Raw genomic sequence first — 17345 nt, 5'->3', positions numbered from 1 at the left:
ATCTCGATTTTACAGCGGGGCTTAACGAAGAATGATGCCTGCATGGGGTGTGGCATGGGACAAGGTAGTTGACATCGATACCTGGTTCCAGTAGTTTTGTATAATGTGTTGCCTTTTCAATTGCTGGTAATATTTTTGACTTGAGATTGTTTAGTTCTTTAATCTTTTAGATTACATATGGGAGCATAGCTGTTCGGTTATTATTGAACCAGTAGTAGATCGTGAGGGGGTCATTTATTTGATAATGCTGGTTTCCGAGAGTGTTTTTGACGGAAGCGGCATCTCGTCTCTATGACTACGCGGGTGAGCGTATACGCGTTACGTATTCGTTACGTCGTATACACTCGGAATTCACTTCCGTATTTTACCAACTCACTAGAGATGCCCAGCGATTCCCTCCTGTGTATCTTAGAAGAGACAGTGCGGTTTTCAAAAGGTGAGCACTTCTGTATGAAACGGGGGACTGCGTTCATTATATCGTATTAGTAATTGGCACATGGGCCATTTCTAGATAGTCCCCAGTGATTTGATCGATTTTTATTTATATATTTTTTTGGGTATCGTAGTATGTTAGTGAATATGGTCTATCTTCACGTAGAGGTACGCAGTGGCCTCTCCCACTTGGTTTTTAGCGACTGATCTATGTACTTTTACTTTGTAACCTTTGTGACTGGTCGAGGTTATCAAAAAATGGATTGTTGTGCTACTCCACAACTATAGAGTGGTGCGCAGCATAGTGGTGTTTGCCTTTTCGGCTAGATCACTTATTTGGACAATCTACATATGAGTGGAAAGTTTTTAAAGTTGTAAGGGCATTCCATTCATTATGCAAAATGGTATTACATGAACAGAACAGGCATAATTCCTTTTTTATATTTACTTTTGTTTTAATTAGGGTTAGTACTTCACAATAGTGGTGTCTGCACTATGTTTTCATTGTAGGTATGTTTTACATAATGTTTTTTACCCTCTATCAGATTAACCGACATGTCAAGATACCCGGTAGTAGGTTGAGTTGATACACATATCCTACACTTAGGTAAGCATTTTACTGAGATTTATATTTGAGAATAGCTGCTCCTGTGGATTGTAATAAAAGTTGTTGTTATATTGGGCTGTTTATTATTATTTTCCAGAGCCTCCTGACCGATCATAATGACCAAGATAAGTGCATGACGGTTAAGGATCAGAGGCCTAAGTATCACTTTATTTTTACTTTTGCACTATAGATAGCAGAGTGACTTTTTTTGATCCTGATGAATGCCTTGAACCTTTTCGTCACCATGGCAGAAACATGTTGATCATTTATGAGTGTATACATCCATAACCCTTCATTCACTTGCATTTTAATCACTACCACTTAGGCAGGAAGAATAAAATTGTGACCCCTAAGTAGGTGGTTTTTAATACACTATTCTCACTTTTTTCAGCACTCTGCCCCTCCTTACCCTCAAAAGTTGGTATTTCCAACACGTGCTTTGCACTCCTGCTCCTTCCCTCTTGGGTTAAGTTGTAGCCCACACAAGGTACCTTGCGGACCTAGTGTGTTTGGAGGAACCCGATGATGAAGCATGTCACCCTCGGGTGAGTGAGGGTTTTCGTCCACAACTGTGTTGTGCCCTTCTACAGCAGCAGCGGCCTTTTACATTAGAATAGTTCTAGCTTGTGCTTGCTACCCTCTAATCAGTGTGAGATTTATTACTGCCTGATCATCACCACCTCTTGAGAGAAGATAAATGCTGGAGTTATCTCTTCGACAACACTGGCGACTTTCTCTTCAAGACACCACCAATGGTTGGTTGCGCTCTCTGTAAGGTCATAGCTATACTATTTAGTTTCACTTTCTGTTTTCAGCAGAGTGTTTTTACTACCAACAGTTTTACGTCCAAGCTCAAGACGTCCCACAATGATCTGGGCTCAGCGCCCATTAGCGTGTGGCCCCTGAGTTCATTGGGCAGGCCTCTCCACCAAAGGCCACATCTGAGGTAGTGTCCCGGGCTTTAAGAGTCCGCCCTTTGAATGGTTTGGCCATCCCTAGCAGTGCTGCCTGAGGCCTGGTGCTTGATAAATGTCAGAGTTGCAGTGCTAGGTAAGATCCCAGGAGCCAGAAGTCAAGCAGGTGCTGGGCCCAGTGGCGGCTCCTCTGCTAAGGCAGAGGAGCATCGCCCCACTGCTTTAAATGATGCTAACTTGGTTATTATCGTGTTATTTGCTCCTGGTGCTGCAGCTTTGCGGTTGTGTAATTAGCGATAAAGATATTAAATCTAAAGAAACATTTGTAGTAGCTATTTGTAAAGCACCTTTGCCAAAAAACAAAGATGAAGTTTGTTAATTTTAGGATTTAGTAGAGTTCTACTCAAAATATGTGAACAAGTTCTCAGAAAAAACACATGAGATGCGTATGTTGCTGAAGAATAAAATCAAGTTTGAGTGGTCTTCTCAATGCCAGAAGTATTTTATGGAAATAGAACAAACCATTGGCAGTGCTCCGACATTGCAAGGATTCGATCCTAATGCAGACACTTTTGTCACTACAGACACAAGTGGTAAAGGTTTAGGGAGTGTACTTACTCCAAAAATTAGGATTGGGTGTGAAGTAGTTATTGCTTTTTCGTCCTGATCATTGACACCCTCGGAAGAATAGTACTCTGTGATAGAAAGAGAGACGTTAGCTTGAGTGTGGGTATTGGAACATTTTCGTAAATTATTGTGGGGCAGAAAATTCATTGTCCGTTCTGATCATAAACCTTTGACAAAATTGTTAACCACGGGTGACTTATCCAGAGCTTCAGCACGTATTGCTAGGATTTCCATGAGGTTACATGACTTTTTATGAAGTACAATATGTTCCGGGAAGCAAAAATGTGACTGCAGATTTTTTTGAGCAAGTTATCCTTACCTCTTAGGGAAGTGGATAACAGCCCTTGGAATGATGTGTGTGTGTGTCGTGGGTTTACAATACTGGAGAATCCAAAAGTTTGAAAGAAGATGAATGGATATCGGTTTTCAAGGAGGATGATGTATTGAATTTGGTCAGTAGTAAAATTGTCAATGGTTGGGGAGATTGTGAGAAGACAGAGCTTCTGGTGAAATGAAAGCTTTTTGGGAGGTGTGAGATGAATTAACATTGGAAAGCATATTTGTGGTAAGGGGTGGCAAAATTGTAACTCCATGCAATATTTGAAACAGGATTATATCATTGTGTCATGAGGGACATGCGGGTATTACACAGACCAAATGTAACATTAAAGATTTTTATTGGTGGCCTAAACTTGATGCTGAAATAGAGAGATTTGTACGGCCATGCATAGATTGTGAAAGAGCTGACAAGTCACTTAAGACATTCAACCCTCTTTTGAGTTCGTTGAGGTGTCCCAATTTGCCATGGGAGGAAGTTGCTCTGGAAATCATTGGTCCAGTAGTATGGAGTGATGGATCTAGCAAATATTTTTTGATATTAGTGGATGGATTCTCTAAATCGCTTAAATTAGAAGTGGTTGAAAAGGTGGATGCTAGATCTGTTATTACATTCTTGAATGAAAGTTTTCCTTATCGTACTTACGGACAATAGTGTACAGTTTAAATTGGAGGAAATGAAGATGTTCATGGAAATTGTTGGTATTGCACATAACTTCTCTGCACTATATCATCCAGGGGGTAATTCTATTGTGGAAAGGGCTAACAGAAACATAAAAGGTATATTGCAGTTATCTCATCAGGTAAGAAAAAATTGGGAGAATAAATTGAAGAAAATGGTATGGACACACAGAGTCACTGTTCATGAGTCAGTTGGAGAAAGGATGTTTGGCATTGAGAGGACGTAAGCCCCATTCTTAGGCTAATCCGGGGTGGATGAGAAGAGGTAACAAAGTGCCATGGAGTACTGAGAAAGTTAGAAAGTGCGTAATGTGGACCCCGAAGGTCGGTCAATCGGTACAAGTGAAATCTGCAAGGAAGGTGCCTAAAAGGCAAAGCAAGTTTAACAAACCTGTTAGGGTTGTGGAAGTAATGAAAAACACAGAGTAGTTGGAGAATGGCAGTATTTGTCACATGAGCAGGTTGGCTAGGGTTAGAGAAAGTGAGCATGGTGTGCCTGAATTGAACCTAGATGTAAAATAATTTTGTTGCAATATGTACTGGTGGGTTGATAGATTTGCTGATGTTGAAGAGACTGTTTCGAATCAAGAATTGCAAGAAGAAGGGGATGTGGTTGTGATCAGGAATAAGAGGAGGCTGAAATTATCAAGAGACTGTGGGGATGGAACAAGAGACTGTGGGGATGGAACAGAGGTGAATAGCGAAGTCATGAATGGTGGTGAAGTTGTGGGTGGTGCTGATCAGAGGGATTGTTCAGTAGGTGGAAAGACCAGTGCTTTTGGCAGAAGTATAAAGAAACCTAAGAAGTTAAAAGATTTTGTCTGTAGTGTATAAAATGTTATTGTTAGCTTATTGTAAAAAAAAAAAATATGTCCTATCTGGTTGTACGAATTTGTAAATGTATCCTTTAGGTGTATATAGTTGTATGTGTTTATTATTATTTTTGTATTGTGCAAAGAGAAGGGATGTGTAGTAATTGTTTTTATCTTAGTTTGTATTAGTAGAATGTGGGGTTAGAATTAGAATGTTGTTTCCCTTCCATGTACTGAAGAGGGGGATTAGAATGTTTTGTATTCAGATGATGCTGCGTTCGCCCTTTGCTGGGACAGGGTCATGAAGCTGTATGAGATTGTTCAATAAAATACCTTCCACGTATAAATGGTGGTGTTCGAGAGGATTACTACAGACTTCTCTGCTCAGAGAGCAGGACAGGGGAGGAGTGGTCGGCACACTGTAAATGCGCATGACTGTTTGGCTGGTCGTCTCCAGCAGGCCAAACCACCATGAGCCCTTTGCATGTTCTCAATCCAGGCTGCATTACTGCCTGGGTGGAGAACATGCCTAGGCTCCCACTACATGTCTGAGTGCCGAACCACAGCACTTAGACCAACCACAATGCTGCATTGCAGGGTTGTGATTGGCTTAGGGGAGTCTGGATGTGCTTCCTGTTCCGGCAGTGCAGAGGGACGAGGAGGAGAGACGAGGCGGTATGGTAAGCTTTTCTTTTTTTTTTGGATCCCATTCCTCCCTCATGCCCTCTGCCTCACCACCCCCGATCTGTGCTGGTTGCCACTGGCTGGGTCCAGACTAAGGGCCGCCTGGCGGGCGAGCAGGAAGCGCCGGCGCCGACCAAAGCCGTACGGGTCCATCGGGTTTGTATTGGAGTCTTCCTTGCCGGGCATCTGGCCTAGGCGGTGAAGCATACCGGCAAGTTTATGCGTCTGGCAGGTGCCCATGTGGCAGGCTCGCTTGGCAATGACCTGCGGGACAAGGCGGTTTTCTCTCCGGTGAGGCATTGCCCTGCAAGAGGAAAACATTCACAAGATTCAGAACACGCCCTGATGATTATGGAGAGGTCATGCAGCAGCGCCATGTTTGTACACCTCAGCAGGGCCAGTGTGCTCATGCTCGCCCGAGAGAGACAAAGAGCGAGAGAGAGAAGGAACAAAAGAAAAGGAGGGGGATAAACACATATGGGATGAATGGGGTGAAAGCAGACGAGAGAGAAGGGGGACAAACAGCGAGTGAGAGATAGATCCTTGCACATGGTGAGAGCTCAAGGCACCGCCTGCCTCCTTGGCAGCCAGGCGTGCAGGCTCTCCCTCTGACCTCCGTGTCTGTAGAGCATTCAGGCTCTCTAGGAAGGACGCCACTGGGGGTGGATGGCGCCTGAAAGGTCTGCAGAGGACACAGTGAGGGAAATAAACAGCAGTACCAGAAGACTGCTCTAATTTGTTTACAGAATAGCTGAATTGTATAAGACGTGAGGGCCAAATACTTCTATTGCTTTTTTGCTAGAGGCTAAGTATGTTTTCTGCTGTGATATAAACAGACGCATGAAGCATCTCAGCAAGAATGGATTCGTAAGTAGATTATTCAAGTTTATTGTAGATCATTAAGTAAGGCAACAGGCTAAACAAATGACATCCAGCAGCTGTCAACCCTCTTCCCAGCATTCCTATTCCACCTCACCAATGGTTGCACAGGTGGATCATGTGCCAACAGTTCTAAACACACAAATCAACAAATCTTTCCCTTTATAATAAAACTAAAACAACAAAAATACAAACCAATAATATACAAAACGATAATAAAATCATGCATATCCTACATACTGTAACCTACAGGGATAAAGTTGAAAAACAAAAAAATAACATTTTAGTGAAGAGTAAAAACATGTAATAACTTGTTAAATGGCTCAAAATGGAAACCCCACATAATACTTTTAACGAGAAGGTACCTTCCTCATTCCCACGGACTTTACTGAGGTCATACCATCCTGATTCTGTAAGTCTTCAGGGGCATTTTTGGACTTCTCATACCCTTCACTGCATTTCCCTTTTTAGGTCTCGCCTGAGCCAGCACACATGTGCTGCACTGCGAGGCTTTTAGTAAGGACTTTAAACTCATGCGTTTGCTTTTTTTTTTTAGCTTACACGCTATTGGCCTTTGCGTGCGTCTTTCTAAGAAACACAGCACGCAATTGGACAAAGGTGGGTGCATGTCCCGCCTTCTCTCTCCCCTTGCCTAGCAAGCTTGGGAGCGAGCAGCAGCGCAGCCGGGTGCCAGCTGCATACGTCACATTCCTTTCAGCGCGCACGCACGCACCGCGCTTGTTTTTAAAAGACTTTCTCCTATTGTGCACAGTGGGTGCTTTCCTGCATAGGGACCACCTCTCAACTATCTGCTGTCTGCTCCTCATTGCCTGGGCGCCTTGCTTAATGTTTCTAGCAAAGCATTGTTGCATAAATACAATAGCAGCCGCTGCTTATTTTTTTCACAGCAGACGCCCTCTTTTGTAAAGCACCCCGCATGCCACTCCTAACACGGGCGCACTACAAACAATGGCGGATGGGGCTTTTTTTCCTCACAGCAGACTCCCTTTAATTTGAATTATTCATATTTTTTTATCCAGCTCCGCACTTGCGCTTCAGCAGTGGCGCCACTGCTTGAGCAATGGAGCCCATTTCTTGTGTTTATTTTCAGCGCACTTCCACAAAGGCGGCACGTGCCTTTCTTTCTGCATGGCTCGCATTTTTTTACTAACTTGCCTCCCAACGCGACATAAGATACCGTGCTCCCTCATGTGAGAACGCGTCCAGCTGACGGCACTTTCATTTTTAACTTGTTTATGGGCCACTTTCGTTTCCTTTCTCTGACACAGGGACTTTCATTTCATGGGAAGAACATACATTCTCTATCACCATTGTTCTTTTGCACCAGATTGGGGTGACAAATAAAATCCATATCCAAGTGTGTGCACCTGCTGCTCAGGGGCCGCCTGCAAAAGGGCCTTTGAATGTCCTCAAAGCATCACATTTTATCCGAATGCTATTGGTGATGGGGGCAACAGAATTTCACTTTGCCTATGGCACCAGCTCCCGATGAACTCCTGGGTGTATGAATACAATTCTTTAGCTGAGGGTCTAGCCTAATGCATGCAAGTGGTGGCAGGAGTACTCCTGCAAATCCAGATACCTGCTGTTAAATGTGCTCCTGCGCAGGGTAGAATGAATAAGGTAGGAGCGGAAACAACTTTATCTGAACCAGTAGGACTTGCCTTTGAAACATGTTGGTTTTGCCAATGTTTTTTTGCGATGCTTTGCAGAATCAGCAAGATGCGTTGCAGCATGGGAAAAGTCAAACAAGCATTTGCAAAGCAATAGGTCTGGCATTTGCGAGAGTTTGAGCTATTGGCATTGTAAATGACAATGCCTTTTATTTATGTATTGGTTTTTAAAACAAATAAATAAAAGGTAAAAAGGTTTTGTCATTTACAATGCCAATAGCTTAAACTCTCGCAAATGCGAGACCTATTGCATTGCAAATGCTTGTTAAGTAATGTGACCAGCAAAGCAAACAACAACCAGTAACTGCCAACCCTCTTTCCAGCATCCCTATTCCACCTCAGCATTGGTTGCCAAGCTGGCTCATGCGCCAACAGTGCCCACACAGAACCCAACAGTGCGGTAATGCAGCAGCTACCCATGTGGTCGAGGCAGACCCGCAAACCGTCCCAAAGTCCTCAGTTAATATCACACTCTGACCAGCTGCTCCACTTCGCTACTGCCCCGGCATATGTCACCTCACAGATCGCAGCCAATGCCATGCTCTGAATGACCATTGGCCAATGACTATGCAAATGTATCCATTTTAAATGAATTTTAGAGTGATTGTATATCAATTGACCTCGTATATACATCCTGGCAATGCGGCATCGGTTGTTGCCCTCGTGGACCCACACTGGATCCCTGGACCACAATCGAAGCTTCATTCTGACTTGCAAATCACTAGTTCACAGTCAATATGATGCGAATAACCCCTACCCTACCCGAGCAATTGCTGTACTCTGATAGACCACTGGATGTTGCTGCTGCACCAGTCTCTGACTCCCACCCTTCAGCCCCACAGATAAACCTATACTGTGACTGCAGCTCCAACGTTTAGCTGCATCTGCCAAGGCTCAGACTATGCAATAATGTAAATAGCCACTAGATGCCACTACTACACTATGACAGCTGACACCCTTCAAACCCCAAAACTCCCACATCCCATCAGCCACCGAATCTCAGCTGTTCCAAACTTACCGGTCATTGCCTCCGTCCAACTCGGTGTCGCTGATTAAGGATGCCACCGTTGCCCATATAAGGACTAAGAGCAGGCAGTGCAGAGCCATTTTCTCTCTCACTGACCTATGAAGGAAAAGAAGTGCCATTATTCTCCCTGTCCTTATCACTGTCACACGTTTACATGAAACTCACTCGCACCCAAGAGGTCATAGACAAACAGGCAGCAGAACTGGCTTAGTGAAGACATTCCTCCCTGCTCTGCCTATCAACCCCGCCAGGCGCCTGAGCTGGGTATGTGGCCACTGCTGTATCTAGTCATGTCAGGTAGCGCTTGGCATCGATGTATCGAAGCTCGGTGTCGGTGAAGCATTGGACATATATATTAATCGATGAGACATGATCTCTCTTCCATGTTGGCGGCCCCCAGGCCCTCATGGTAGAACAATGACCACGCAGACACAGATGGTTACTGTACAGAACTTGCCCTGGGCATGAGCGCCCGGCCCCTTTTATTTACAGGATCACCTGACTGGTGATGGGTGGGTGTTAGTGTAAGTGTTGCACAAAGCCAAACACTAGAACGTGTCCAGCCGGACACTACATCCCTCCCAAACTTTAATGAAAAGAAACAAATAAAAGTCCAACCTGGAAGAAAACAAATAAACAACACATAGCACCTAATGAATCTCCTCAGGCCGTCAGCCAGGCAGCGCTGGAGCTTCGGACCGCATAGTCAGGATGCTTTAGTCCGCCTTGGCGATGTACTTCAGACCGGCCTGGTCTCGCGGTGTTGGAGTCTATTTACAAAGTTCAAGTATTGGTGCATCTGAAGCGGTGGTGGAGTCCAGTCTGGAGATCTCGCCGGCGCTGAGGTTCCGGTGGACGACAAACTTACAGCTGTTGGGTATGATATCGGTGTATGAGGCCTTCCCTTGGAGGCAACGTGTTGATGGTCCTTCTAGCTCCTGACAGCCAAGCAACTTTAGACTTGCCTCTCTTGCCTGGACTCCTCTCTCACTGGAACCTCCTGGAGGGCCTTCCTGCCGGGCTGCCATGGGACCGTGTGGACTGTGCGGGCTTCGTGTAAGCCGCGCAAAGGCGTCGCTGAGGAACTGCCAACAGGACTCACAGCCAAGTCGCTCATGTAGCCGCAGAAGGTGGTGTCTCGGTCTGGATGTTCTCACCATCAGGACTTAGGTTCTGTGCCTTCCTCCAGTGGTCTGTGGTTGACCAGTCTTCGACTGTGACCTCCATGCTTCCCGTGCCCGTCGTGGAGCTGCTGCCGACACAGCTCTCCTATTCGGATTCCCCTCTCACAGGAACTCAGTCGAGGCCCTTGCCCCTGGATTGCCACGTGACCGCGTGGGCTGTGCGGGTCTTTTCGTAGGCCGTGCTGAGGGGTCGCTGCGGAACCCCCAACAGGGCCACGGCCAAGTCTTGTGTAATCCCAAGGGTGGATATTCCAGTGGTCGGGTATGCTCTACTTCGGCAGGCTTCAGGTTGACGGGGGCACACAGAAGGTTCCTGGGTGGCTCGCCTCATTGAACTCCGGTTGTCTGGAGTGCGGGGATCCACTCTGGTGGTGCGATGCTCCTTGGTGATGATGCACCTGGATGATGAACATGGTTAGTCCCTATCAGTTGGGACAACAGGCGGCGATCGCTTTAGGTTACCTCAGGGAGTGAGAAGGACTGGAGGGACTTCGCAGCCCATGTCTTCGTCTTGCTGAGGCTGTTCTTCACCCGTGGCATCTGCGGTGAGAAGCAGGGATGCCGTCTGACTTGGACCGCCGATGCTTGGGAGTAGACAGTCACGCTGGGAAGCGTTGGAGAGAGACGTGGTTCTCGCTGGCTACGGCTTACATTTGGTTCTCCCATTTGGCTGTCTCCAGGAACGTCGGTCTGGCTTTGGGACTGGACGGTCGCACTGGGAAGCGTTGGAGAGAGACGTGGTTCGCGCTAGCTGCTGCTTACATTTGGTTCTCACATTGGGCTGTCTCCAGGGACCTCGGTGCAGCTTGATGGCTGTCTGGTGTCTCTGGGTGCGCTCATCTAGTGGTGGTACGAGTCCTCTGTCCTGTCGCTCTGCTCCACTTTCTCCTGTGCGCCTGTGGTGGTTGTTTTCTGCGCTGTGGCGTTGTGCCACTGTTATTTCTTCCTTCATGGAGTGGCGCCCTGCCACTCTGTTTTCCTCCTTCCGACCAGGTCCTTACTTGGATGTGGCGTCCTGCCATATGTCTCATGTTTGCGCCACGTGGACATCTCGCTGGTCGCATCCAGTTCTTGGTACGATCTTCACTTTTCTGCAGACCTGTCGCAGGCCTGTCCTGTCAATAGGACTTGCTTCTTCCTCTTGGGGACCTTCACAGGCACCATCCCCTCCTCAGGGATTTTGTGGTACTCCTCTTCGCTTCACTTGAGGGCGCCGTGTTTGTGCCTCGAGGGTGCGCCGTCGTAGCACTTGATCCTGCCTCCCTTTGGGCATCACTTCGGGTGACACACTCCCTGTTTGTGGTGCGATGTAGCATCCGACCACGTGCTGTCTGTCGTCGTAGCACATGTTGTGGTGGCGGCTTGCCATGTGGAGTGTGAAACTCTCCTCTTGCCTGTCTTGGGCTTCTGGCGACACCCTCTTGAGGCAGTGTGAGGGCGGACACTCTGTGCTGTCTTTTGCCCATGACTGGGCTTTGCTGGTGCAGTGGTGATGTGGAGGCTCTCCCTGTTGTCTTCAGCCTTGCTTCTTTTCTGTGGAGAGGTCTCTCTCTCTCTCTGACCTCTGGCAGATCGTCTTTGTTGAGACCTTCTGTCAGGTTGGCTTCTTCCTTGCGACTGTCTGGCAGGTCGGCTTCTAACTTGCGACCAGCTGGCAGGTCGGCTTGATAGGATGAGTCGCACCGTGTGACCACCTGGGCCCTCTTCCTCACAGGGCACCGGTTCTTGGGCTCTAGTCCGTGGTACCTTTTCTGTGCAGCTTTTCCCCTTGCACTCTTCCTTTTTCTGTCCGGTTCCTTGTCCCTTCGGATACTTGCTGCTTGGGAGTATAAGTCTCTCTCACTCTGGCTCACTTGCTGATGGGTAGTTGCTTACTTCCTTCTCACAATGAAATGACAATGTCTTGGGGGTCTGCCTGTCCGTTCAGTCACACCCTGTTCGCAGTCCTCATTATCTGCTTTAGGTAGCCACTGTTGCCCCTGTGCTCTGTCCCAGGACTCCTGGCGCGTTCCTGTGCATTGTCTCTTCATCCTCAAAGCTGTGTAGTGGCTTGGCACCACTCTGGCATGGCAGCTTTCCTGCGCACCCATTGCAGGCTGCAGCAATTGGTTCCCTTTTCTTGCATGCTTGTCCATATAGTACAATTCTTTTCCTCTAGCCGCGGTAGCGCAAAACGGCCTGCAGGGCTAACTATAGCAATCCACGTCGTTTTTTGTCTTCTGTCTGGAACCTCGCTGGGTTCCGTGGTGCTGCAGTTTGTTCTGCCCTTTTGCCTACCATCACCGATCGAGTACCGGTGCACTCTGCCTGAGACCTCCACCCAGGGCAGCGGCCATATAACCTTGGCCCAGTAAGATTTTCCTTTTAAATTATTTTGTTTTTCCAGCCGATGTGCAAGGGCACACGCTTGGTCCCGAGGGGACAGGGACAGCTACTCCGCATTCGTTTCTCAAACTGCTGCAACTTTCCTGGCGCTGCAGCACTCTGCATGTGCGCGGCCTTGGGACATACAGGGCTGGCGCAGGCTGAGTCTTACTTATGGCGGAGTGCCACACACCATGCTGCCGAGTCCGTTCCCTTTGTTCGCACGACTCACCTCTTTATCGCAGGACGGTGAGTCGCCGTGCTGGGTAGCTACCTGCTGAGTCTACCCTGTGAGGCATTACTTGGGTTTATCTTGCACAGGGGGCGGGCTAACAGTGCCGCTTCCTCGCCCCACCCGACCTGCCGCAGGTACAGTGTTTTCTTTTCTCCACACAACTTTCTTGGCTGTATTGCTCTGTGGCCGACCGCTGCTCTGAGTCCTGTCTCGTGCTCCTGCCCTCCGCAGCAGCCTCTCACCTCACGAGCTGCTCGGGGGCTGGAGCTGTCACCGCAAACTTTTGAGCCTGTTCTCGGCAGCTAGGTACATGTTGCTGGTGCCGCCTCTCACTGAGCATTCAATCCTGCTTCGGGTGAGGAACCTCTTCGCCACTGTCACGAGGCTCCGCTGGCCGCACCGCACTAATTTGCATGCGGTGCCTTCTTTGGGCCACGTCACTGTCCATGCGGCCTCTGGTTCATCGAGCTGACGTGAGCCCATCTGCCTCTATGGTCCCACGCACCCGCTTCTTCTTCACAGTGGCTTTACCCCTTTACCAGGGCCGGGTGACAGGCCGCCTCACCTCGGGTTTCTGGGGGTATTCTCCTCTCCCCACGACAGCTATTTACACCGCCCGACCACTTCAATGCACCCGCTCGGGCTCACCGCTTGATCCACGGGTAGTCACGTCGATGCGGGGTTGGTTGGTCCTCAGCAGGCTCATCATTGCTGGGTGGGCTCCCAATCACCGCCTTCGCTTCGGGGCTCTTCTCATATCCCACAGGCCACCAGGCGAGTCCTGCGCCGCCTCCCAGGGGGGCTGTCCTCGACGAGGGCAGCACTCTACCCCTTTTGCCAATCTCTCGGGCTGCTGCACGCAGGGGCACAGCCCCCTCGTTGCCAATGTAATGTCATGGTAGAACAATGACCACGCAGACACAGACGGTTACTGTACAGAACTGGCTCCGAGCACGTGCGCCAGGTCCCTGTTATTAACAGGATCACCTGACTGGTGACGCCTGTGATGTGTGGGTATTAGTGTAAGTGTTGCACAAAGCCAAACACTAGTACGTGCCCAGCCGGACACTACAGGATCGACAGTCACAGGCCTCAAACTATACAAAGACGTCTCATCTCCAAAACATCGGCAGCGTTGAGGCAGAGTCGGGCACGTGAGGCTCCCCTTTGAATGGTAAATAGGACAAGGTCACAGTCAGTCACTTGACAGGCTCGTCTCTGAGTGGCTAGTGAGGTTGGCGCGTGCCGCATAGCTAAGCCCAGGGAGTTTTATATGGGGTTGGTCAGTCATGTCATGTTGAGGGCATAACAGTGTTGAGGATCCCCAGAGTAGTGGCAGTTTAGCTCAGAAGTGTGAGCTCAGAATCCATACACATACAGGACATGGCCTCTATGCTCACATGGTGCACAGTTAGTTGTAGTGTTGTTTGGGGGAGAATTGAATTAGAGAGGGGGCACTTCTAGAACTGTGAATAGCGGCACCAACATGGGAAGTAGGAGGTAGAGGGGGCTAACCCAAGATCAAGAATAGCACCCCACGAAAAACTTCACGTATCGGTTTGCGCTCTCACAGGGAGGAGTCCCCGCTCAGACTAAGCGTTCTAGGTGGGTTGGGCCGGGGAGGCGGGGGTGACTTGTGTATTTAGAGTCGAGGCTATAAATCTGGGTTGGAGCAGACAGGGACAGTCTGTGGATCGCTGTCTCTTGTAGGCAGTTCTTTAAATGGGCCGGTACTCAGCGGTACTGAGTACCGGCACTTCTCAGTTTTCTCCCCTAGAGTACCGGAACTTCTCCTTGTGTCAAGAGAGTACCGGTACTCCTAGAGGCAAGCTGGGGTCAGGCTGTGGGGTATGGGATTTCATGCAGCGCAGGTGCTGCTGAATACCTTCAGGGGGAGCGTGTCTGTGAGGCGCTCTGACAGTCTACAGTGAGTGTATTCCAGCGCTAGGTTGCTGCTGCTGCCTCACACTCTGACAGCATGACAGGAGTAAGGAGATGTGGCCTGTCGGACAGAGCTTCCCACATTGGAACTTTTGTGCTGTCAGTTAGAGTGTGAGGCTACAACGATGGAATACACTGTCAGAGTGCACAACGCCTGTGGTCAAGTTCAGCTCATGTGTACAGTACGCAATTAGTACTTTTTTGCAGTTGTACACAGCGCACACTTGACAGGAGGGTATTTAAGCACTTTAAATGAGTAGTGCAAGTTCTACACAAAAGCATACTTTATTTTTTAGGGCACAGAGAGCTGAAATCCCAGCTTCTGCTCAACATCCTGCTAGTCTGGGTGATCTTCTCGCACCATAAAAACAAAAAGAAAGATGTTTTCATGTAAAACTTCTGCTTCTCTAGTAAAAAGCTTTAATGCCCTCTGGCCAAGTTTGCACAATATAAAACTGTAAAAAACACCAATTACGGTGTGCACATATGAAGAAACTTGCCCATGGGCTCTAGAGCGCTTTTGCATTGAATAAGAAAATGCCACTGTTGTTAAATACCTGCCTCGAAGCCACGCCCCCAGTCACGCCCCTACTAGACCCTCAAGACCCATCCCAATAAATTTGGTGAGTACCAGCACTTTTCTTTTTCCATTTAAAGCACTGCCTGTAGGGCATTTATACACCAGGTGCCCCCCACCAGGGTAAGGTAGTTTGATATGTTTGCAGTTTTTAGTGCTCCTGGCTCGGTGAGGGGAACCCCCCCTCTCGGAGACCAGACATGTCAGATGTGACACAGCTCGCATTACTGTGATAAAGGCACAGTGCGTGTGTGAAGGTGCTGGGGCAGGTAGGATGCCCGCCATCTCTACTGGCAGGAGGTCAGGGCCTGGGTGATTAAACATTGCAACAGCTCACCTGCGCACCCGCTGCGCATTGCAGCGGCGGGCAGACACTGCAGGGGCAGGAAGGCATGCAGGCATATTAAGGCGCCGTCAGAGGGCGCTTCGCGAGCAGGCAGGCGTGGTGCATGCTGCAGGGGTGAGCAGGACAGAACAGGCAGAGGCATTCTGGTGCAGGCATGGTCTATTTGCAATTGATATGTGCATACAAGTGGGTGTTGAGTAGATCTATGAGAAGATGAGCGCAAGCGGCTAATGGTGCAGGCAGCTTTGGTGTAGCAATGTAGCTGCCAAGGTTTCAGATTTCTATGTGTGACATTTTCATAATTTCAGTGTCATTATGAGTGAATTTCAACGACTATGAGTGACACTTTCTTGTGAGCAAAATCAAGCAATGAACAGGAGCAAAACATATAAATATCAGAAATTACACCCACTTGAGCAATGAGAAACTCTAAGAATAGTTAAAAACTGCTGCATAGCACCAGAAATGGAAGGGCACTAACTGAAGACAGACTGTGCGACACTTAAACAAGAAGAAAAACCACGCAATTACTTTCATGTAAAGAGAAAAACATCTTAAACATGCATATTTGCTGAAAAACTTCTGGAATGAAATGGTCACTAACCTAATTTATTATTAAGGACGGACGCTTCCGATTCTCTGAAACCCCACAAGGTGTAGTGCCAATTGACACCTACTCCTTTACCAAAAAGTATTCCAAGATGGCTTGCACCATTAAAGCTCTACTATCTGAAACCGTCTGCACAGCCTATGGCACTGAGACCAACTACCATGAGGCAGCTCAACGTCATGGCTCATTGGGTGGGAAATCTGTGCATTTCAGCCAATGTCAAATACTGGTTTAGCTTGGTAAGGCTCTTCTGTGTGTAAAGTATTCTACTTGTATTAATTACATTTCACCAATTGGCATTGGCCGTTGCTGATTTACATTTCTCTTAGTCCACATCTGTATTTTATCTTAACCTGAAACACGTCCCATATAAATCTCGGTGAAATCAGTGGTATTGTGTAAAGTTTCCGGGTGAGGAGTTGAAAACATAAGGCAAGGAAATCCTTTTAATTTTGTCCTACTACAGGACCAGGCAGATTCAGATAGAAGCTAAGACAGGATAACCTGACATGATGATAGAAAGCACTTACTGGTGAGGCAAGAGAGAGCTGGACGTTCTGCACGATAGCACTTGCAAAGTCTTGGACCGCCGCACTCATGAGGTTATTATTAAAAACCTTGACCCCTCGAATAAGCCATGATCTCGACATCAAATATTGTTCCCAGTTATCACAGTACACACATTTTACAGATACTATAGAATATAAGAGTCAGCTAGGATACTTACAATTTACATTAGTACACAGGGTACGACACTGTATCATTCTAATGCGGTTAGGGATTTTACCACTAAAAGTTCTTTAAAAAGAACTGGAAGAATGACAACAATGCTACAGGTTTCTCTCTATAATGGAGGTGTGCAAGATATACCTTATGTATTGTTTGCTTGCCCAAAATAACCTTGGTTGAGGCCATATGTCGCAATTTAAAACCTATTTGTCTCAGATATAATATATCTACTGTACACGGCCGAATATGTCTGCCATAATTTTTTTACATTTTAAAGTGTTTTAAAAAAATATTTTAAAGAAGATACCTTGTAATTTATTTTATAGAGGAAATGTAAAATGTATTTTTATTCTTTTGTTGACCTCAGTAGAAGTCTAAATCTAATAAAATCAAACTTGAACTTGGACTTTCTAGTACCTAACCCACGTACAGTTCAATTCTTACTTTAAATAGCTACGCAAAGTGTGTTGATGCACCAGGGGCAAGCGAAAATTAGCTTGAGGCACTTTTTTTTGTTTTTTACAGTTCTTTTTATATAACGTGGACTCGATACTAAGATATTGGGGCGCTTTACATGAGCACCAGTTACATTACACAAGGAAACATTCATTTTTGTGTTTTTCTTCCAAGCCAGTTTATATTGGAACCCAACGATCTCATAAAGGT

This window comes from Triturus cristatus, chromosome 7, assembly GCF_964204655.1.
Source record: "Triturus cristatus chromosome 7, aTriCri1.1, whole genome shotgun sequence".
NCBI lineage: Eukaryota > Metazoa > Chordata > Amphibia > Caudata > Salamandridae > Triturus > Triturus cristatus.
The sequence above is the reverse complement of the archived record's forward strand: the minus strand, read 5'-3'. Positions refer to the sequence as shown.